Here is a 19186-nt window from a genome sequence, read left to right on the forward strand (position 1 = left end):
CGCGTCCGTTCGCCTGCGTCTTGCAAGCAAGGCGCCTCACTCTTAGTACAACCACACACCTTTGTAGTTGTTGCTGCTGCTGCCCACCCCGCTTTTTCTCCCCGGAGGAACAAATGGGTCTGCCCCCCCCCCCTCGGCCCCGCAGCAGCACCCCGACACCCCCACACACACACACTTCCTTCGTCTTTTGCTTCAGGTGGTTTTGGGGCGAGCCAAACTCTTCCCTGACGGGTGGTTCGTTGCCAGCGGGGGAGGGGGGGTGAACGCGCGCATCCCCGTCTCTCTTCCCCGAGGGACGCTGCTCTCGGACGTAACGGAGGAGAGTCCTCTCCCGCTACAGCCGGGTGGGTTTTGCTGAAACGTACCCTTTCTACTGAAGTGTGAAGCAAAAAAAGAAGAAGCAAGCGCCGCCCTTGCGGGAACGCTTTTCCCCGGAGCTCTGGGTCTTAAAGGCACAGCGCTGCTTGTTTTCCTCTTCCACCTGTTGTTTGTTGTGGTCTTAGCCAAACCGTTGGGGACTTGAGAGAGGACGTTCTTTTGTTTTTATTTCTTTTATTTATTGACTATTGAAAGCTGCCCTGAGTCCACAAGAAGGGCGGCCTATAAATTTTAATTAAATTAAATAAATAAATATTTTATTTGTGACGTTTATATGCCACCCAATTCCCAATTGGACTCTGGGCAGCTCACCACAATAATAACAATTAAAAGAGAATGTGAAAATACGACTACAACAATAATTATTTTAAATAAAAAATATAAAAATACATTAATAACCCTTAAAACAGTGTTTCTCAAATAATGGGGCGGCCCCCCGAGGGGTGTGTGTGACCCCAGAGAATGTGCTCTTTTTTTGCCGCAAGGAGTAGGGGGGTTTTGCACCGAATAATAGCACACAGCACAGAGTAGGAGGTATGAAGTGCATATCACAAACCCTTAAGAGACACCATGGAAAAATATTTAACAGGGGTGGAAAGAAAGAAGGAAAGAGATGGAGATACAGTAATGAGACAAACATAAGTCCCTGAAAGCTAAGATGAGGAAATATGACAAAGCGTATGTAGTGCTAGGTTTCACTATGACTAAGGTGGGAGATGAGGAAAGACCGATATATTTACTGTATCTAAAAATATTGGCAGAGGAACACCATGAAGCCAAATAAATTAAGGCATTACTTAAACACATTATATCAGTGGTTCTCAACCTGGAGGTCGGGACCCCTTTGGGGGTCGAAGGACCGTTTCACAGTGGTCGCCTAAGACTATGGGGGAAAAGACAAATTTCCCATGGTGTTAAGAACTAAAGCTTCTATTCTGGCACCTTGGAACATATATTTACAACCTGACCAATCAGGTGTTTACAGTGGAGGGGTGTCCCTCTGACCTTCCTGCCAATCAGCTTCAAGCTCTGTTGGGAGAATTGGGGCTAGACTTATGGTTGGGGGTCACCGCAACACAAGGACCTGTATTAAGGGGTCATGGCATTGCATTATATCCTAATCACGCTGATAAACTTCTTGAGTTTTTGCAACGAAAGCATGCTGAATATTGCAAACAATCGTCCCAGCAGAGAGTTGGGGGGCACGAAATATTTATTTCTTCATAGGGGGGATGTAACAGAAAATAACTGAGAAACATTGCCTTAAAAAAACCATACATACTCTCGATCATTCAAGTGGCTGACTCAGATGGTAACCAAATTACATCCTAATCATGCTGATAAGCCACTTTCTTAATGGCTTTCCACAAGACCGGTAGGGTGCAGGTAGCATGGATCTGGAAGCAGTTGGTTCCAGAGCGTCGGAAGCTGCCACAGAGAAGGCCCCTCCAACTAGCAGTGGGACCTGGAGAAGGCCCCACCTGTCAGATGGGACTTGGAGAAGGCCAACTCTGTGGGACCTTATTGGCTGCAGGGAGATATGGGGTAGAAGATGGTCCCGGTTAGGTCTTGGCACCTTAACAGGTAACAGTAACAGAGTTGGAAGGGATCTTGGAGGTCATCTTGTGCAATCCCCTGCTCACACAGGAGACCTGTACTAGGGATTTAAACCACCAAACTGCCAACCTCTTTGATCGACAAGCTCAGTGTCTTAGCCATTGAGCCCCCAGTCAGTTGCAATGTCTCCTCGCAGTCTTTTCCCCTTCCCCAAAATCCTAGGATCAATTAAAATAATCACACAATGAAATTGAATGCTGGAAGAATCAGGACATACAGAATGGTTACCTTTAAGAACTCTGGAATTTGCTGTCACAAGATGTGTGGCTGCTTGCTTGGCCAGTTTCAAAAAAGAGTTGAAAGTTGAGGATCAACGTCTGTTAGCCTTGATGGGAGAAGAGCTGCCTCTGAAGGCCACAGGCTGGGTCTTCTTTCTGCTTCTGACTGGCCATTTGGGAATAGACTGGTGGACTAGATGGGCCTTGTGACGGTTTATGTTTTTTGGTTTGCTGACCCATCATCCTTTACACACCTATGTTGCTTACCAAATACAGAAGCTCTAGGATGTTGGTCTCTCTTTTAAAGAAAATTCTTCTGTATCAATACATGCATCACTAGTAGATGCAATTGATTTAGTAGTCAGACTGAACTTTGAAATTGTGTTCTTCCAAAGAACAGGTAGAGTATCAAGATGTGAGTTCCCAGCAATAATAAATCCCGATGTGTCACTTTACATCCTGTTGGCTCTGAAATACACTGGTAGGGATTTTCCTGCAATTCTGATGCAAGAAGTCTTCCAACTGTTCAGCTTAGACATGTTTATTTATTTATTTATTTATTGTTAGAGTTGAAAGGGACCATGAAGGCCATCGAGTTCAACCCCCTGCCCAGGCAGGAACCCTATAGTACACCAGTCAAGTGGCAGTTCAATCTTCTCTTAAAAATGTCCAGAGTGTTGGAATTCACAACGTCCGCTGGTAGGTTGTTCCATTGGTTGATCGCTCTGACCGTCAGGAAGTTCCTCCTTATCTCCATGTTGAATCTCTCCTTGGTCAGCTTCCAGCCGTTGTTCCTCGTCCGGCCCTCTGGTGCCCTGAAGAATAAAGTGATCCCCTCCTCTCTGTGACATCCCCTCGTATACTTGTAGACTGCTATCATGTCCGCTCTGGCCCTCCTTTTCTCCAGGCTATCCATGCCCAGTTCCCTCAGTCTCTCTTCATAAGTCTTGGTTTCCAATCCCTTAATCATCTTGGTTGCTCTTTTTTGCACCTTCTCCAGAGTTTAAATGTCTCTTTTGAAGTGTGGTGACCAGAACTGAATACAGTACTCCAGGTGTGGTCGGACCAGGGCGTAGTAGAGTGGCATTAAGACTTCCCTGGTCTTGGAGTGTATTCCCCTGTTGATGCAGCTTAGGATTGTGTTGGCTTTTTTAGCTGCTGCTGCACATTGTTGGCTCATGTTTTTGTGTTTTTTAAAATATTTTTTTATTTTCTCAATTTTATTGCGCATTGTTATGCTAAAATATGATAAAGTATCATATATTCCTTGTAGGCTTTCCCATCTGTCTTAGGACCCAAAAATCCATTTTCTCTTTTTTACAATGAAAAGAGATAGACACCTATATGAGTAGTCCTCACTTACTGATTGCAATTGGGACTGGCAACTCTTACTAAGCCACAGAGTCATTATGTGAGGCATCATGTGATCCTGTGATCATGCTTTGGATTCAAACATTGGTTCCACTTTTAGTTAAGCGAATCACCACAGGTGGTTTAAGTGTGACATCAAGTGACCATGCTTTTCAAACTTCCTGTCAGTATTCTCACTAAGTTTGCTTGTTGAGTCTTGCGAAGTTCATAAAAGGCGATCTCATGACCTTGTTACACTGTGACCATTGCAAATGTGCCCCAGTTCGCAAAGTGGTTGAGTCAGGATCATGTAACTGTGGAGACACAGAGAGCAGCAAGTTCAAGGACCGGTTGTTAACCTACTTTTTCAATGTTGTCACAATTTGAATGGTCACTGAGCTGGGCAGTTGATAAAAGAGGATTATACTTTTGTTATTTCAAGTGGAATACCATAATTACATATGTTTAATGTTTACAATACATTTAAAAAAAACTTTTTTGATTGTGTTTTGGTAGAAATGGGAATGTTTTTTTAGTGTTGCGTTATCACTGTAGCAGTCAGTGATCACATACATTGACACTATAATACATGGAGTGACTTGATGAATGAAAAAAATGCAGAAAAGTATTTCATTGCTAATTAAAATATTAATTAAAAACAAAATGGAGTCATAAAGTATGTATTATAATTCATGTTGGCTGAGCTTTCAATGGCCTTAATATACTGAGCATTATGGGATGTACAAAGAAAAATAGTATAGTACTGTACTTCTCACTTTGAAACAGACCACTTTAATTCCTTATTCGTTCTAAGACTATCAAGCAAAAAAATTCAAGCATTGACGATGGTCATCTATTCAAAAATAACCTAAAAGTAGTTTAAAACATGTAATATACTCTTGCACTGAAATTTTCTTCTGCATTTTATTCATCCATACCTTTCATTATTTAATGAAAAAGTTGCTTTTTTTTCTATTGACAAAGAAAGCTTTGTCAATAGGGAATATCCTCATGGGTGGTTTGAGTTGAAGAGACATTCAGACATAATAGCTTGTAACATCTGCAGCTTATTATCAATATAAATCCCAAAGGAAAACATACTGAAGATCTATTCTATGTGATAGACTTCCATCACTTATAAAAACAAATCAAATTCAAGACATCACCAAAATAGATTAGCTTCTTAGCATGTTAAGAATGAGATAGAAAAAAAAGGGGAAAGGAAAGAGAACTCTTACAGAAGAGACCCTTATAGTGTACAGTGTACTGTATAGTGTAACTAGTGTACAGGTTTTTAGCCTTTAATCTACTTTAATCTTTGAAAGGATGTGATGTTAGCATCCTCCTCAGCCTGTAAATTGGAGTGAGCTGTAAATTAAATACAGGTAGTCCTCAAATTACAACTATTCATTAAATAACATTTAAAGTTACAGTGGCATTGAGAAAAGTGACTTAACCATTTTTTATACTTATGACTGTTGCAGCATTCCATGTCATGTGTTCAAAGTTCAGTCATTTGGCAACTGGCAAGTATTTATGATGGCTGTCCATCATGGCTGATGACCTTTTGTGGCCACCTGACAAGCAAAATCAACGGGGAAGCCAGATTCATTTAACAACTGTGTTGCTGACTTAAGAACTGCAGTGCTTCACTTAATAACTGTGGCAAGAAAGGGTGCAAATAGGATAAAACTCAATAATTGTCATGCTTGGCAATGGGGATTTGGAGCTTAATTGTGGTAATAAATTGAGGTTTACCTATAAACACTAACATGGTATTGTGGTCCGTGCTCACTTGAGGTTTATCTCAGTCTATTTCTGAAAAGACTCGTTTTGAGAATTATAAGGCTGACTTATAGTGAACCTACCTCTTGCTTTCAAATATGGAACAGGTTGATCCATAATTTTGTTTAGGGTTTTTTTTTTTGAAAGTCATGTAAGACAGTAACCATCTCTGTAAATGTAATAATTTCAGGTAGCTTAATTACGCAGTATACTATTTGAAGCATTTCCTTTTGTCACTATTGAATCAGCTGGTGATTAATATCTTTGCATGCCTTGTACAGCTGAGATTATAGCATCTTAATTGCTAGAGTATAATTAATATGGCAATAGATAATTTATATTTCCTGAACTAATTCTGCAAATTTACCACCCCAAATCTAATGCTACTCAAAAGCAAAGATTATGATGAATAAAACTTACATTTAAGGATCTAGATGACTTTTAATGTATATCGATCACCTTTCAATATTACTATCAAGGCAACTCCCACAATAAATGTTAAAATAAAACTTTTAAAATGTACAGAGAAATATAGGAATGATTAATGAAAGAACATTGTGAATCATGGTATGTATTGACTATTTAACTTTAGACTTGATAATTTGGGGACAATAAAGTCTGGTCTTTCATGAAATCAGCAAATTCCTTGTACTATATTTTATTTTTTTCTTAAATATTATAGTGTTTTTAAATATTCAGGTTTTTGGTTTTCGTGCAGTTCCCAATATGAAGTTTACCCTAATGTCTTAAAGTTTTATTAAATTATATATAAAGTTTAATACATCTGCTCTGAGATTCTTCTTTGATTCATACTTGCAACCAAATTGAGATTGTTTAACTCTGATTTTCTGAATAAACTGGGTACAAAGCTTCACAGTTGACTGGACACACAACCAAACTGAGCTGGCCATATTTGTCATCTTTTACAGCATCCAGCTACAGTACTGGTCAAGCCAATCTGTGAAGTGCAGCAAGCATTTATATGTGGTTCAATTTTTTTTTAAAAAAATGTTTAAATATAATCTACCATTTCTTTCACTTAATTAAATTTATTTTCCAATTAAAAGAATACTTGTGTTAATAATAAACTCAGAGAAAATACTTTAACTGAAAATGAATATATTATTTAGATATAACTAAGGGTAAAAAGAAACTAAAAGAATTTCCTTTAGAAAACATAACATATTTAAATATTTCAGTTCCAATTTATAATGCATTTCTTTAACAGTAAGTTTAGAATAATAGCTGCAATCAGTTCTCCTCTTCATACTTAATCTGTTAGTTAAAGATTACATGAAAATGAAAGTGTATATTCTTTTTATTTTTATTCATAGAAACAATAATTTTTATCATTATTTTTATAGTTTGGCAGCTATTATGTAAATAGGTATAATTGCTGTAGTTAACCAATGTTTGGACTTTTGTAATGAAGACATTTATAAAATACAGTTAAAATCATTGATGTTGCTTTGCAGAGTGAGATTGGTGGCATATAAATTTAATAAATAAATAAATGTCACTATCACTAAAGCTAACATTTTGATCCATATTCTAGATATGCTTAATGTATTGTATGTATATATATATACCACTAATTCAAGAAAAGCTGAGAATTAAATGTAATAGGACTGTAGCTTGGATCTTTCTATTCATAGAATCTCCCTGCTCAGATAGCATCTGAGAAAAAATTCCTGTTCCAACACACATTGTCTTCTTTTTAGATTTCAGATTTTAGATTTATTTCAGATTTTAGATTTATTTCTGTTTAGATTTCAGTGCACTGCTATAATTTAAGTAACGTTGATTGACTAAAATCTTGGAACAATGGCCTTGTCTTGGAGATGCTAAGCTAGGCAAGTCATCCTTCTTTAAGGGGGAAATACTAAGTTCTCCTACTCTTCTTTCCTGCTAATTTCAAAAATGGAAAATCTCTGAGTTCAAAATAGAATTGGAATTCACAAAAAGAAACACAATGAGGCTTGGTCAGGCTAAGCTAAAGATAGGTTGGATGCTAAACACCTATGAAACAGTGGTGGGATTCAACATTTTTGACTACCGATTCTGTGGCCGTGCTTGGTGGGTGTGGGCATGGTTTGGTGGGAATGGCAGGGGAAAGATACTGTAAAATCTCCATTCCCACCCCACTCCAGGGGAAGATATTGTAAAATCTCCATTTCCTCCCGATCAGCTGGGACTCGGAAGACAGAGAATATATGGGGGCGGGGCGAGGTGGTATTTACTGGTTCTACAAACTTCTCAAACTTTGCACTGCAGAACCTGCTGAATCCCATCTCGGCTATGAAATACCCTCAAATGCTGATTAGATGTTTGGCTTACATCAAGAAAGAATATTTACCATGAATAAGTACTACAACAGAAGCATCAATGTGTTGATCTATTCCTGTTAGAGTATTGAAGTATCCTGTTCTTGGAGTTTTCTTAGATGATTCAGAATTTCCAGGCTTGCTCCTGAAAGCAAGATAAAAACCAGTGGGTTTAATTTATAATGATATACATTTCAGTTTGTGACCACAACATGGTTATCAGTGAAACAGATTGCCACTGGAGATGATAGTTTTTCATCACTGAGGGACCACACTTACCAGGACACCTCTGGGCAGGCAGTGGGCATGGGCAGGTAAAGGTTGGGTGCACGCGCCCGGCGCAAGGTTTGTTTCACGCGCATGCGCAAGTGAAATCTCATGTGAGGCAGCACACAAGCACAAGATTTTGGCAATTTTTGCTGGTTTTTTGCTTCTGCACATAGCGGCTACAAAGCGAGCGAGCGAGCGAGAGGAGAGGCAAGCCCTTCAGCATGGGAAGGAAGAGGCAGCAGGTAATAGCAGTAGCAGCCAGTGTATGGGAGGCAGTGTATGGGAGGCAGTCTCACGCCAGGTATATTGGAGGCGCGTGCTCCTCCTTGCCACCTTAGAGTCCCCTCTTTTTTTTTTTTAGCCTTAAAGTCTTAGATTTTTTTGATTCTCCTCACCTCGCCTTCTTCCTTCAGCAGCGACTGTCCTTCTCTTCTTCCTCCTCCTCCTACCCAAATTCCGAGCTTTTATTTCTTTCCTAATGCGTTTGCACGCATTATTTGCTTTTACATTGATTCCTATGGGAAAAATTGCTTATCCTTAAGAACATTTCTATTTAAGAAACTAGTCACGGAACAATTTAAGTTCTTAAGTAGAGGTACCACTGTATATATATATATATATATATATATATATATATATATATATATATATATATACACACACACACACACACACACACACACACACACACACACACAGAGGTGGGCAGCAGGCAGGACGGGGTGGAATGCAGTTCCACCGGCGGAAATGAAGATGTATGTGCAGCACCAGCTGATCGGCGGCTGTCACTACCTGGATTACTGGTCTTCTTTTTCCCCCTGCTGCTGCATCTGCGCTCCTTGCTTTTTTCCTCTTTCCTCCTTCCTGGCCTTGGACGAGCTTCCCTCTCTCCTGTCCGGCTCCCCTCCAGCCTCATGTGGCCACCTCCCACCTGAGGTACAAGCAGAAGGCATAGGTGGAAGTGGTGCTGGCAGCATTTATTCTTCTGGCAGCACCTGTTCACCTAGCTATCCAGCCTGAGGCGGGGGCGACGACCCAGGAAGGAGAATGCGGAAAAAGCAAAGCAAATTGTTACCCCAGCGAGCGACACTGGTAAGGTTGTAAGTCGAGGACTTAACAATTCACCTGAACAATGATGATCATTCAAGCCACTCCCACCTGGTCACATGGTCGGCAAGGCACTCCTACCCAGTCACATGACCATTAAGCCACACCCAGAAAATAAGCCACATCCACAGTGTGGCAGTAAAAATTTTGGCTGCCTATCAAAGGAAATTCATTTTACATTACCCATCATTCTTTCTCAAAACCATTGTCAAGATTGTCAACATTTTGGTTGTGCTATTTTATCACAAAGCAACTTGACAAAATAATTAGAAGTTCAAAAATTGAAAAAACATATTCAAAAACTGAAAATAGAATGCTTATTTGGTTGGTTGGTTGGTTGGTTGGTTTCTTTCTGTCTGTCTGTCTGTCTGTCTGTCTGTCTGTCTGTCTGTCTGTCTGTCTGTCTGTCTGTCTGTCTATCTATCTATCTATCTATCTATCTATCTATCTATCTATCTATTTATTTATTTGATTTTTATGCCGCCCTTCTCCTTAGACTCAGGGCGGCTTACAACATGTTAGCAATAGCACTTTTTAGCAGAGCCAGCCTATTGCCCCCACAATCCGGGTCCTCATTTTACCCACCTCGGAAAGATGGAAGGCTGAGTCAACCTTGAGCCGGTGATGAGATTTGAACCGCTGACCTTCAGATCTACAGTCAGCTTCACTGGCCTGCAGTATAGCACTCTACCTGCTGCGCCACCCCGCCTCTATATGCCAGTGATGGCGAACCTATGGCACAGGTGCCACAGGTAGCACATGGAACCATGTCTCCTGGCATGCGAGCCATTGCCATAGCTCAGCTCCAGTGTGCATGTGTGTGCACAGAGGCTCTAGGAGGCTCTGGGAGGGTGTTTTTGGCTTCCAGAAAACCTCCAGTGGGATGGGGGAGGGCATTTTTACCCTCCCCACCCAGCCCCATGTAAGCCTTTGGAGCCTGGGAAGGGTGAAAAACAAGCCTACTGGGCCACTAGAAGTTGGGAAACAGGCTGTTTCCAGTCTCCGGAGGGCCGCCAGGGGGGGGGGAGGGGAAGCTGTTTTCACCCTCCCCAAGCATTGAATTATGGGTGTGGGCACTAGCACATACACAATAGCATGTGCCCATATTCTTTCGGCACCCTAGGAAAATAAGGTTACCCATGACTGGTATATGCTGTTCCTCATAAAATATTTTTAATTCTTCATCCCTTTCTCTTCCAATGTTTAAATATAAACTCTTCATGAGTAGAATGAATGGGACTCATATTTAAAAAGGATTCACTTGCATAGCTGTGCTGTGTGTCATGAATGAGAGGTAGTTCATTGTTGATTTTTATTTTGCTTGGTATTTCTTCCTTTTCTCATTCAAGCCAATTCACATGACCCTTCACTGCATGCAGCTTTGTGGTTTTAAGTTATACTTTATTTTGTTTAACCTAAACTGCCATGCATAGAATTACTGTAATAATGTTTTTGTAGGCTTAACTATGCAGAAATGGTTTTTCATACACTGAGACTGGAATAATGAAGGAAGATTGCTTAATAGCTGCCAATCTGAAAATCTTTGTTCAAAACAAATATAATTGACTTTCCTTTTCTGACTTCTTTAATTTCTTTTTAATAGAGAGAACTGAGCCAAATATTACCATTATTACTTACAGTACGGCTGCAAAGCTACAGTGTTTGTTACTTATATTTCTTTTGAATATTCTTTTGAATGTCCAAGATATAGTAGAATAAACATTTATAAAATTCGATGCTTTTCTAGCTTCTTCCCATGAATTTTCTTTTCCATAGGAACTGACATGCATGACAAAGTAAAATCTTTATTTCTTTCAGAAATTTATTTATTTGTATCATGCCTGAAGACATTTTGTATAGTCATATGTGTCCAGCATGATTATACACACCAGAGTCTCCTAGAACAATGTTACCTCTCCACCAAAGTGATACCTATTCATCTACACTTGCATTTGCATACTTTTGAGTTTATATAATTTTGAAACTTGGAAAAAAAGGAGAAATGGAAAAAAGTGCAAAGAAAGGAAAAAGAAAAAATGAGATAAAGAAAAGAAATATATAGAAAAAAAGGGGGGGAAATAAGTTACAAAGAAACAGCATAAAATCTTAACAATTATAAATGCAGTTATATTTTACACTACTGTACATCTCTCTCATCATAATTTCCAAATAGATATTTTCAATAGTTTCATCCATTTAAATCAGTGCTATCAAACTCGCAGTGACATGTTGTCGTCATGTGATGTATCGTGATTTTTCCCCCTTCACTTAAATGGGGATTGGGATGGCCAGCGCGTGACACATCCAACCTGCGGGCCACAAGTTTGACACCCCCGATTTATTCAAGAATTGTATTTTTGTAGGGATATCTTCCAAAATATCAGGAGCATTATATGTGATATCAATATGATAGCAGTTGATAGCACAATCAATAACCATAGATGGGGATGGAAAGGAGAAAATACCTCAGTCTGGGTTCCCAGTGCATGAGAGTGCATAATGGGACCAAACATAAGAATAGGTTGTTCATACTGCCGTAGTGCATTTGTATGAATACATTTTTTCAGAAGTTATATATTTATATTGACTGAAAAGTGAAAATAATTCTGTAGTTGAGTTCCAGTTAATTTTACACAGGACACGTCAAATCAATTCATCTCCCATCAAAATTACTTTAAAAGTCCTGTGTTAATTTGAAATAGATTAATTTAGTGACTTTGAAGAATAATTACTAAAAATAGCAAAATGGATGAAATAATGTGGCACCCTTGTAGGTCATAAGTGTTGTCAAAAGAAATAAAATTGCTATTTATAAAAAGGTACTTCTGCTTACTATGTTATATGAGTGAGAATTGGGGATGTCAGCAGAAAATTAAATGTAAAATGGATAATATACTTAAACTTGTGTGATAAAACAAGCGTCAAAAAAGAATGGGTACTAAATGAATGTGGATTAAATATATAAATGAATAGCCTGTACCTGTCTGAAAGAAGTGGTTTGATCACAGAGAGAAAATGAATGAAAATCAAGTTGCAAAACAAATATTTGAAGGATGATTGGATGGGTGAAGTAGAAGGATAAGTTTTTAAAAGTTGTGGTTGAGTCAAGTGATGATATGAGAATTGAGAAGTTTAATGAAATGTCTAAAACATACCAGGAAAGGTTGCAGAAATTGGGCATGGATAGTCTAGCAAAGAGGAGGTCCAAGGGGGACATGATAGCAGTCTACAAATACTTGAGAGGCTGCCACAGGGAGGAGGGGAACACATTATTTTCCAAAACGCCAGAGCGCCAGACAAGGAGCAATGGTTGGAAGCTGTCCAAGGAAAGATTCAACCTGGAAATAAGGAAGATCTTTCTGACGGTGAGAGCAATCAAGCAGTGGAACAGCTTGGCCGCAGAGATGGTGAACGCTCCAACACTGGTGACCTTCAAGAAAAGACTGGACTGCTATTGGACTAGCGTGATATAGGGTCTCCTGCATCAGCAGGAGGTTGGACTAGATGACCTGCAAGGTCCCTTCCAACTCTAATAATGAATGAACGAATGAACGAACGAGGAATGTATTGCTAGTTGGATCTAGTGAAAGTTAACATAGTTTGCAAGATTAAATAGCTGTGGAGAGGTGTCATGAATTATATTGGGGCAAACAATGCTTCTTTCATATTCCATTTTTAAAAATTTCTTGCATTACTATTTGTAATTAATGTATTGTGCTCTGTGTAATATTGCTTACCCTGAAAAGAAAGAACAATACAATGGATGTACACTATGTATATACTGTATGTATGAATTCCTGCTAAATTGAAATAGGTAGACTGGTGGGTTGTGCTTTTTGTTTAAAATATTGGTCTACGGCTTGACTGCTATCACATTAGCGACTGAAATGTTGAAATGGAGAACACTGATATTCCATATTTCCATTTCGAGGAAACATGTTGAACAGAAAAATAAATTATTGCATCTCTTGTTGCTAATTATACTGTCTCTAGAAATGTTAACTTTAGTACATTAAGATGGCAAGTTGAGGAAATTTGTGGGCAGTGATACAAAAATTGGAAGCATGTACTTACAAGCTATAATATTCCTTTTACAGTTTATATCTGTTGCAAACAATTAAAAAAATCTTTCTGCTGGAAGCAATTGTTTAATTTTACAGCAGGTTATTCAGAGAGTTGTGATTGTAATATGCAATATGTTATATAGAAAATCCTTAAGTATTTTCTGAGATTTAAGTCCAATTAATAATAAATAAATAAATTTATTAGTTATCTAGAGCAGTGGCCCCCAGTCTTTTGTGCATCAGGGTCCTGTTCCATAGAGAGAGATTTTCCCATAAACTAGAGAGGGTATGGTTTCATGTGCTGCCGCAGATGGGGCTTTGCTTGTTTGCGTGGATTGGTTGCTGGCATGTTGCGAACCGATGCCGGTCCACGCACCAAGGGTTGGTGACCTTTGATCTAGCAAGGTCTCCTCTCAGGACTCCTTCCCAATTAAAAATTATGGAGGGGAGCTTTTATTTGAATAGGTTATATTTATCAATATTTACGACATTAAAAATTAAAATTGACATAGTCATATATTTATTTATTTAGTAATGTAAGATGATAATATTAAACAATTAGCTGTTAACTACATATTTTTCATGAAAAAACTGTATTTTTAACAAATAAATTTAAAAAGATTCAGATTGTTTTAAATTTTTACAAACATCTTCAATATCTGGCCAATAATTATAATTTTGTACATCCCAGAGAGGGTCTTGAGAAAGTGCCGAGGTTTCTTGGATCATACTTTAAGAAACACTAGTCTAGAGCAAACATGGGTATCTTACAACTGCTGGGTCACAATCCTCACTTTGGCTGTCCCTGTCCTGCCTGTATGGAGTCAGTTGAAAATTGGAAATCAAATATCTGTGTGTGCTGCAAGGAGTGGGAAAGGAAGTCAGGTAGGGTCCAACTCTATGTAGTCATTGTGCACTCTTTCAGTTGGCTCATGGGCTGTGGGAGGACAAGGAGAGAAAGCACTTTTCTGCACCTGTGCAGAGCTCACCCATCACCTGAGCAGTTGGGGCAATGGCAGGTATAATTACATGAGGGGACGCAGGCTCAGTCACCCATTGCCCCCTTGGTTGAAGTGCATCTGAGGGTTATTGCTTTGGCCATCCATGAACAGTCCCAGTTTCTCATGTGGCCCCTTGGAAAAATTAATTGCCCACCTCTATCTAGGGCAGTGGTTCTCAGCCTTTCTAATACCGTGACCCCTTAATACAGTTCCTCATGTTGTGGTGAACCCCAACCACAAGTCTAGAATCAATTCTCCCAACAGAGCTTTAAGCTGATTGGCAGGAAGGTCAGAGGGACACCCCCACTGTAAGCACCTGATTGGTCAGATTGTAAAAATATGTTCCAAAGCACCAGAATAGAAGCTTTAGTTCCTAACACTATGGGAAATTTGTCTTTTCCCATGGTCTTAGATGACCCCTGTAAAACAGTCGTTTGACCCCAAAGGGGTCCTGACCCCCAGGTTGAGAACCACTGATCTAGAGTATCATATTTACATCATTATGTGTTCCTTTTGAAAAGGGAAAAAAGCATTACAAAGCATTACAAAGCAAATAATTCATATGCAGACAAAACACAACTTCGGCTTGCCTTAGAATACATATTATAGAGATGACAGAGTAAAAGTGACTTTCATTGCTGGTATGGTATACTGTCAATGCTGCCTTGCAAAGTTGCATGGTAAAATATTCTCAAATTTAATAAGGAATGGGATGCATTGGCATCCTTCAGTCTCGAAAGACCATGGTATCATGCTCTGGATTCCCCAGAGCATGAAACTTGGGTAGGTTAGGAAGAGGATAGTTTCGTAATATTCTCACATGAATTTTATGTTTCACATAAATTCATTTGAATTTAATTTAACTTGAATGCCCCTGTTACAAATAATCACTAGAATTATTAGTCCAAGGAAAATGCCTATTATAGTGATCAATTTTGACATGCTCATGAGAACAGTTAATGTAATCTTCTGCTTTCCTGAACCTTGCCATTTCTGTTTTAATCCTAAAATGTACTTTCCTGAAGGATTATGCATTTATAATGGTTTAGTTAATTACTTAAAAAAAAATCCCTATGTTTAAACTTGTACCAAGAATATTTCACCTAGATTTAAAAATTGTTTTTAAGTAGTACCCATATTAGTTTGGCATGGAAAAGGCTGTAGTTTTATAGAGTGTAGTAGAAAAAAAGAAGTAAATGGATAAAGAAATAATATATGTATAAAAATGTCGGTGTCAGTGTGAAACTCCAAAATATCTCATGATTTATCCATACAGTTTGGCTTGTCTATAATTTCACAGTATTATGTTGTACTTTTATTAGTAAACTGTGGGAATGTAACCTCCGGGCATATCTAAGACTCATCATTTTGATGACAGATTAATTGGAGCTTATTAAGAGATGATTTTTCTCTTTATTTTTGTAGCAAGTGTAAGAAAACAGAACAGATCAGTACTTACATTTTTTTAAAAAGATTTTTTAATTTAATATATAAAGTACAAATAAAAAGAGAAATAAGAAATTAGAAGAAGGAAAAAGAGGGAGGAGAGAAAATGTGAGGTACAAGGGAAAAAAGAAAAAAAGGGCATTGACTTCTATCTCTTTTTATCACAGTAAAAAATAAAAATACTCCAGCTTCAATTTTTTCCTCTTACATATTATTATATAAGCAGCCAACAACAAATCTAATTGACAAAACCAAAATTTCATTTTTTTATCGCAAGCACAAAATCCAGAAATGGTATCCAAGTGAAAAACGTACTTAAATACAGTGATCCCTCAATTATCGCGAGGGTTCCGTTCCAAGACCCCTCGCGATAATCGATTTTTCGCGATGTAGGGTTGCGGAAGTAAAAACACCATCTGCGCATGCGCACCCTTTTTTTTCATGGCAGCGCATGCGCAGATGGTGGAGTTTGCGTGGGCGGCGGGGAAGACCCAGGGAAGGTTCCTTCGGCCACCCAGCAGCTGATCTGCTCGGCAGCGCAGCAGCAGCGAGCAGACGAAGATCGGAGTTTCCCCTTTGCGTGGGCGGCGGGGAAACCCCGATCTTCGTCTGCTCGCTGCTGCTGCGGCCGCCCAGCAGCTGATCTGCTTGGCAGCGCAGCAGCAGCGAGCAGACGAAGATCGGGGTTTCCCCTTTGCGTGGGCGGCGGGGAAACCCCGATCTTTGTCTGCTCGCTGCTGCTGCAGCCGCCCAGCAGATCAGCTGCTGGGCGGCCGAAGGAACCTTCCCTGGGTCTTCCTCGCTGATGCCCCTGCTCGCCCGCCCGCCCGCCCGCCGCCCGCCAGCAAGAGGGGGAGAGATAGAGAAAGAGAGAGAAGGAAAGAAAGAGATAAGAGAGGGAGGAAGAGAGTGTGAGAGAGGAAGAAGCAAGATAGAGAAAGAGAGAGAGAGAGAAAGATGAGAAAGGAAGGAAGAGAGTGACATCATCGGGTGGGAAAAATCGCGATATAGCGTTTCGCGAAGAACGAGATCGCGAAAATCGAGGGATCACTGTATATTCTCTTCTTTGAATAAAATGATAAATTTAACCATTTTTGCTTTATGGAAATAATATGTACAGTATTTCTATTTACACCTTATAACCTTTATGAATCATTACAATTTTTATTAATAAGATTTACTGTATTCTTTCTGATTTTTTTTATCATACAAGGAAAAATAATCTTTTCCCCCACCCTTTTTAAAATGCTAAACCTTTCTTTAAACCCATTTCTAAAATCTAAACTTTCTAATGCATATCTTTCTTTAACTTCTTAATATATAGGCTTTGAAGGATTAGTAATTAGTAATTTCAGTATTAAATTTAGATCCCTCTCTCCAAATAACCCTTATAAAATATATATTTTCTTTTATAAACATCCTTAACTCAAAAAAAAATATTTAAACTATTTCAAAATTTTCTTTAACTTTCTCTTAACACAGATATGTTAACAGAAAAAGTCCCAAACTTGTCTTTGTAAAAGTTGCTTATTTGCTTGAAGCTCTTCTTTCAGCTATGTTTAAGAGATTTATGTTTAAACCATCATAATAAAAGTTGGTGTCAGGTTTATATTCCAAAATTGCTGTTAACTCTTCTGCATTTCAGCTACTTGTGAAGTTGTCTCATTAGTTTGATAAATCTCTACATATGTTTGCATCTCTAAAGTAGTTTGAGAGGTTTTTTAAAGTCATTAGAGCAGAACTGATCAACAAATTGGTGGATTTTATTTAGAAAAAATTCAAATATATATCTAATTATTTGCTTCTCCTGCTTGACTCCCTCTTTGGTCAAAGAATAGCTTATTTGTAAGTCACTTAAGAATTGCTATCCATTCAGGAACTATAAACATCAGGAAGTTTTAGCCACCTGCAACAAAGAAGAGCAAGCTACAAATTACTACAATAATAAATTAAAACCACAACTCTTTATATTTCTCCCTGATCTGGGTGGTTCATAAAAACTGAATGAATGCCAGTCCCTTCAGTTAGTAATAGAAGAGCTACATCACAAGGAAAAACCCTTCAGGGATCCCTCCCTGAGTTTGTTTTTAATCAGCCATCTTCATCGGAAGTATGCCATCAGTACTTCCATTCTTCAATAGCTATGCAGGTGTGTTGGGATGGTAATTCCTAGAATTTTTAATTATGAACAGAATTCAAAAATAAATTGCATTTCTATTTCCATTCTATCTGGCCAGGGTATGGAAGGCTGCTCGAGAAAGAATTTATTTTAAAGCCTAAAATAAAATGCATGTTGTAATACTAAGAAGTTAGAATGCAGCACTCAGCAATATATAATTTCTTAGTGTGCAGCAATTTGCGTGTTTAAGTGTGGGCTGTGTTAAATAGGGTGAATGGAAGAGGCAGACAGAGGTGGCTTCAAAACAACAGCTCTTTATTTGGGAACTACAGTATTTGCAATCCAGCAAAGGCTCTGTCTGACAGCCGGCCCTTTTATAGAAAGCTGCCAAGCAGTGTAGCCAATCAGTAGTCAGTATTTTCCCTCCAGAATGGAGGACCTGACTGAAGCTTATCTGCTTCAGTCTGAGAATGTAACAGGCTGGTCCTCAGGGGCAGTCATTTTGGAAGCAACAATATAAGGTGGCTTTTTTTGAGTATCAACAATGGTGCTAGAGCTGAAGTCAAGACTTGAGTCTATATTTCAGGCCCAGGCTTCGTTCTGCTGTCGAGTGCCATTGTTTAAGATGGCTTAGATGTGGGCGGTGGATATTTTTCTTTTCTTCGGGAGTGGGGCAGGGGGGAATTATATATCAGCAAAGTCAAGTATGAGAAAAATATTGTTTGATTTTGTTTCATTAGGAATATGTGTCAAAAATATCAATACAGTGATACCTCGTTTTATGAACTTAATTCGTTCCGTGACCAGGTTCGTAAGATGAAAAGTTCGTAACACAAAGCAATTTTCCCCATAGGAATCAATGTAAAAGCAAATAATGCGTGCAACTCCATCCCAAAATTCACCCCTTTTGCCTTGCGCTGCTGGGAATCCCTGCCTCCGGACTTTCAGTTGCCAGCTGAAACGCTGGGATTTCCCTGAGGCTCCCCTCGCTGGGAAACCCCACCTCCGGACTTCCGTTGCCAGCTGAAGCGCCCATTCTTGCGTTGCTGGGATTTCCCTGAGGCTCTCCTTGCTGGGATTCCTTTCGTTTTTATGCTGCTTTGAATCTCAGCGAGGGGAGCTTCAGGGGAATCCCAGTGCTTCGCTGGCAACGGAAGTCTGGAGGTGGGGTTTGCCAGCGAGGGGAGCCTCAGGAATACCAGCGGTTCAGCTGGCAACGGAAGTCCGGAGGCAGTACATTCCAGCAGCGGTGGCTCAGGTTCGTAAGGTGAAAATAGTTCAGAAGAAGAGGCAAAATAATGTTAAACACCAGGTTTGTATCATGAAAAGTTCGTATGAAGAGGGGTTTGTAAGACGAGGTATCACTATACTTTCCTCCACAGGAAAAAAAAAAGACTGCTTTGGTTTTTAGATAGTGTAGTTATTTAGCTGTAGCAGTTAGAATGAGAAATTTTGGAGTCAAAACATTTTGATCTTGAAACTTTTTGCACACCTCTATTATTCTTTC

General features: G+C 39.2%; 1 protein-coding gene across 2 annotated transcripts in view; it reads left to right on the top strand.

Moving 5' to 3' along the window:
• Nucleotides 1–19186, top strand: part of CRYBG1 (crystallin beta-gamma domain containing 1) — a 155260-nt gene that overhangs the window by 19082 nt on the left and 116992 nt on the right. The gene's annotated exons all lie outside the window — the stretch shown is intronic.

The sequence above is a fragment of the Erythrolamprus reginae genome, chromosome 1 (genome assembly GCF_031021105.1).
Source record: "Erythrolamprus reginae isolate rEryReg1 chromosome 1, rEryReg1.hap1, whole genome shotgun sequence".
Classification (NCBI taxonomy): Eukaryota; Metazoa; Chordata; class Lepidosauria; order Squamata; family Dipsadidae; genus Erythrolamprus; species Erythrolamprus reginae.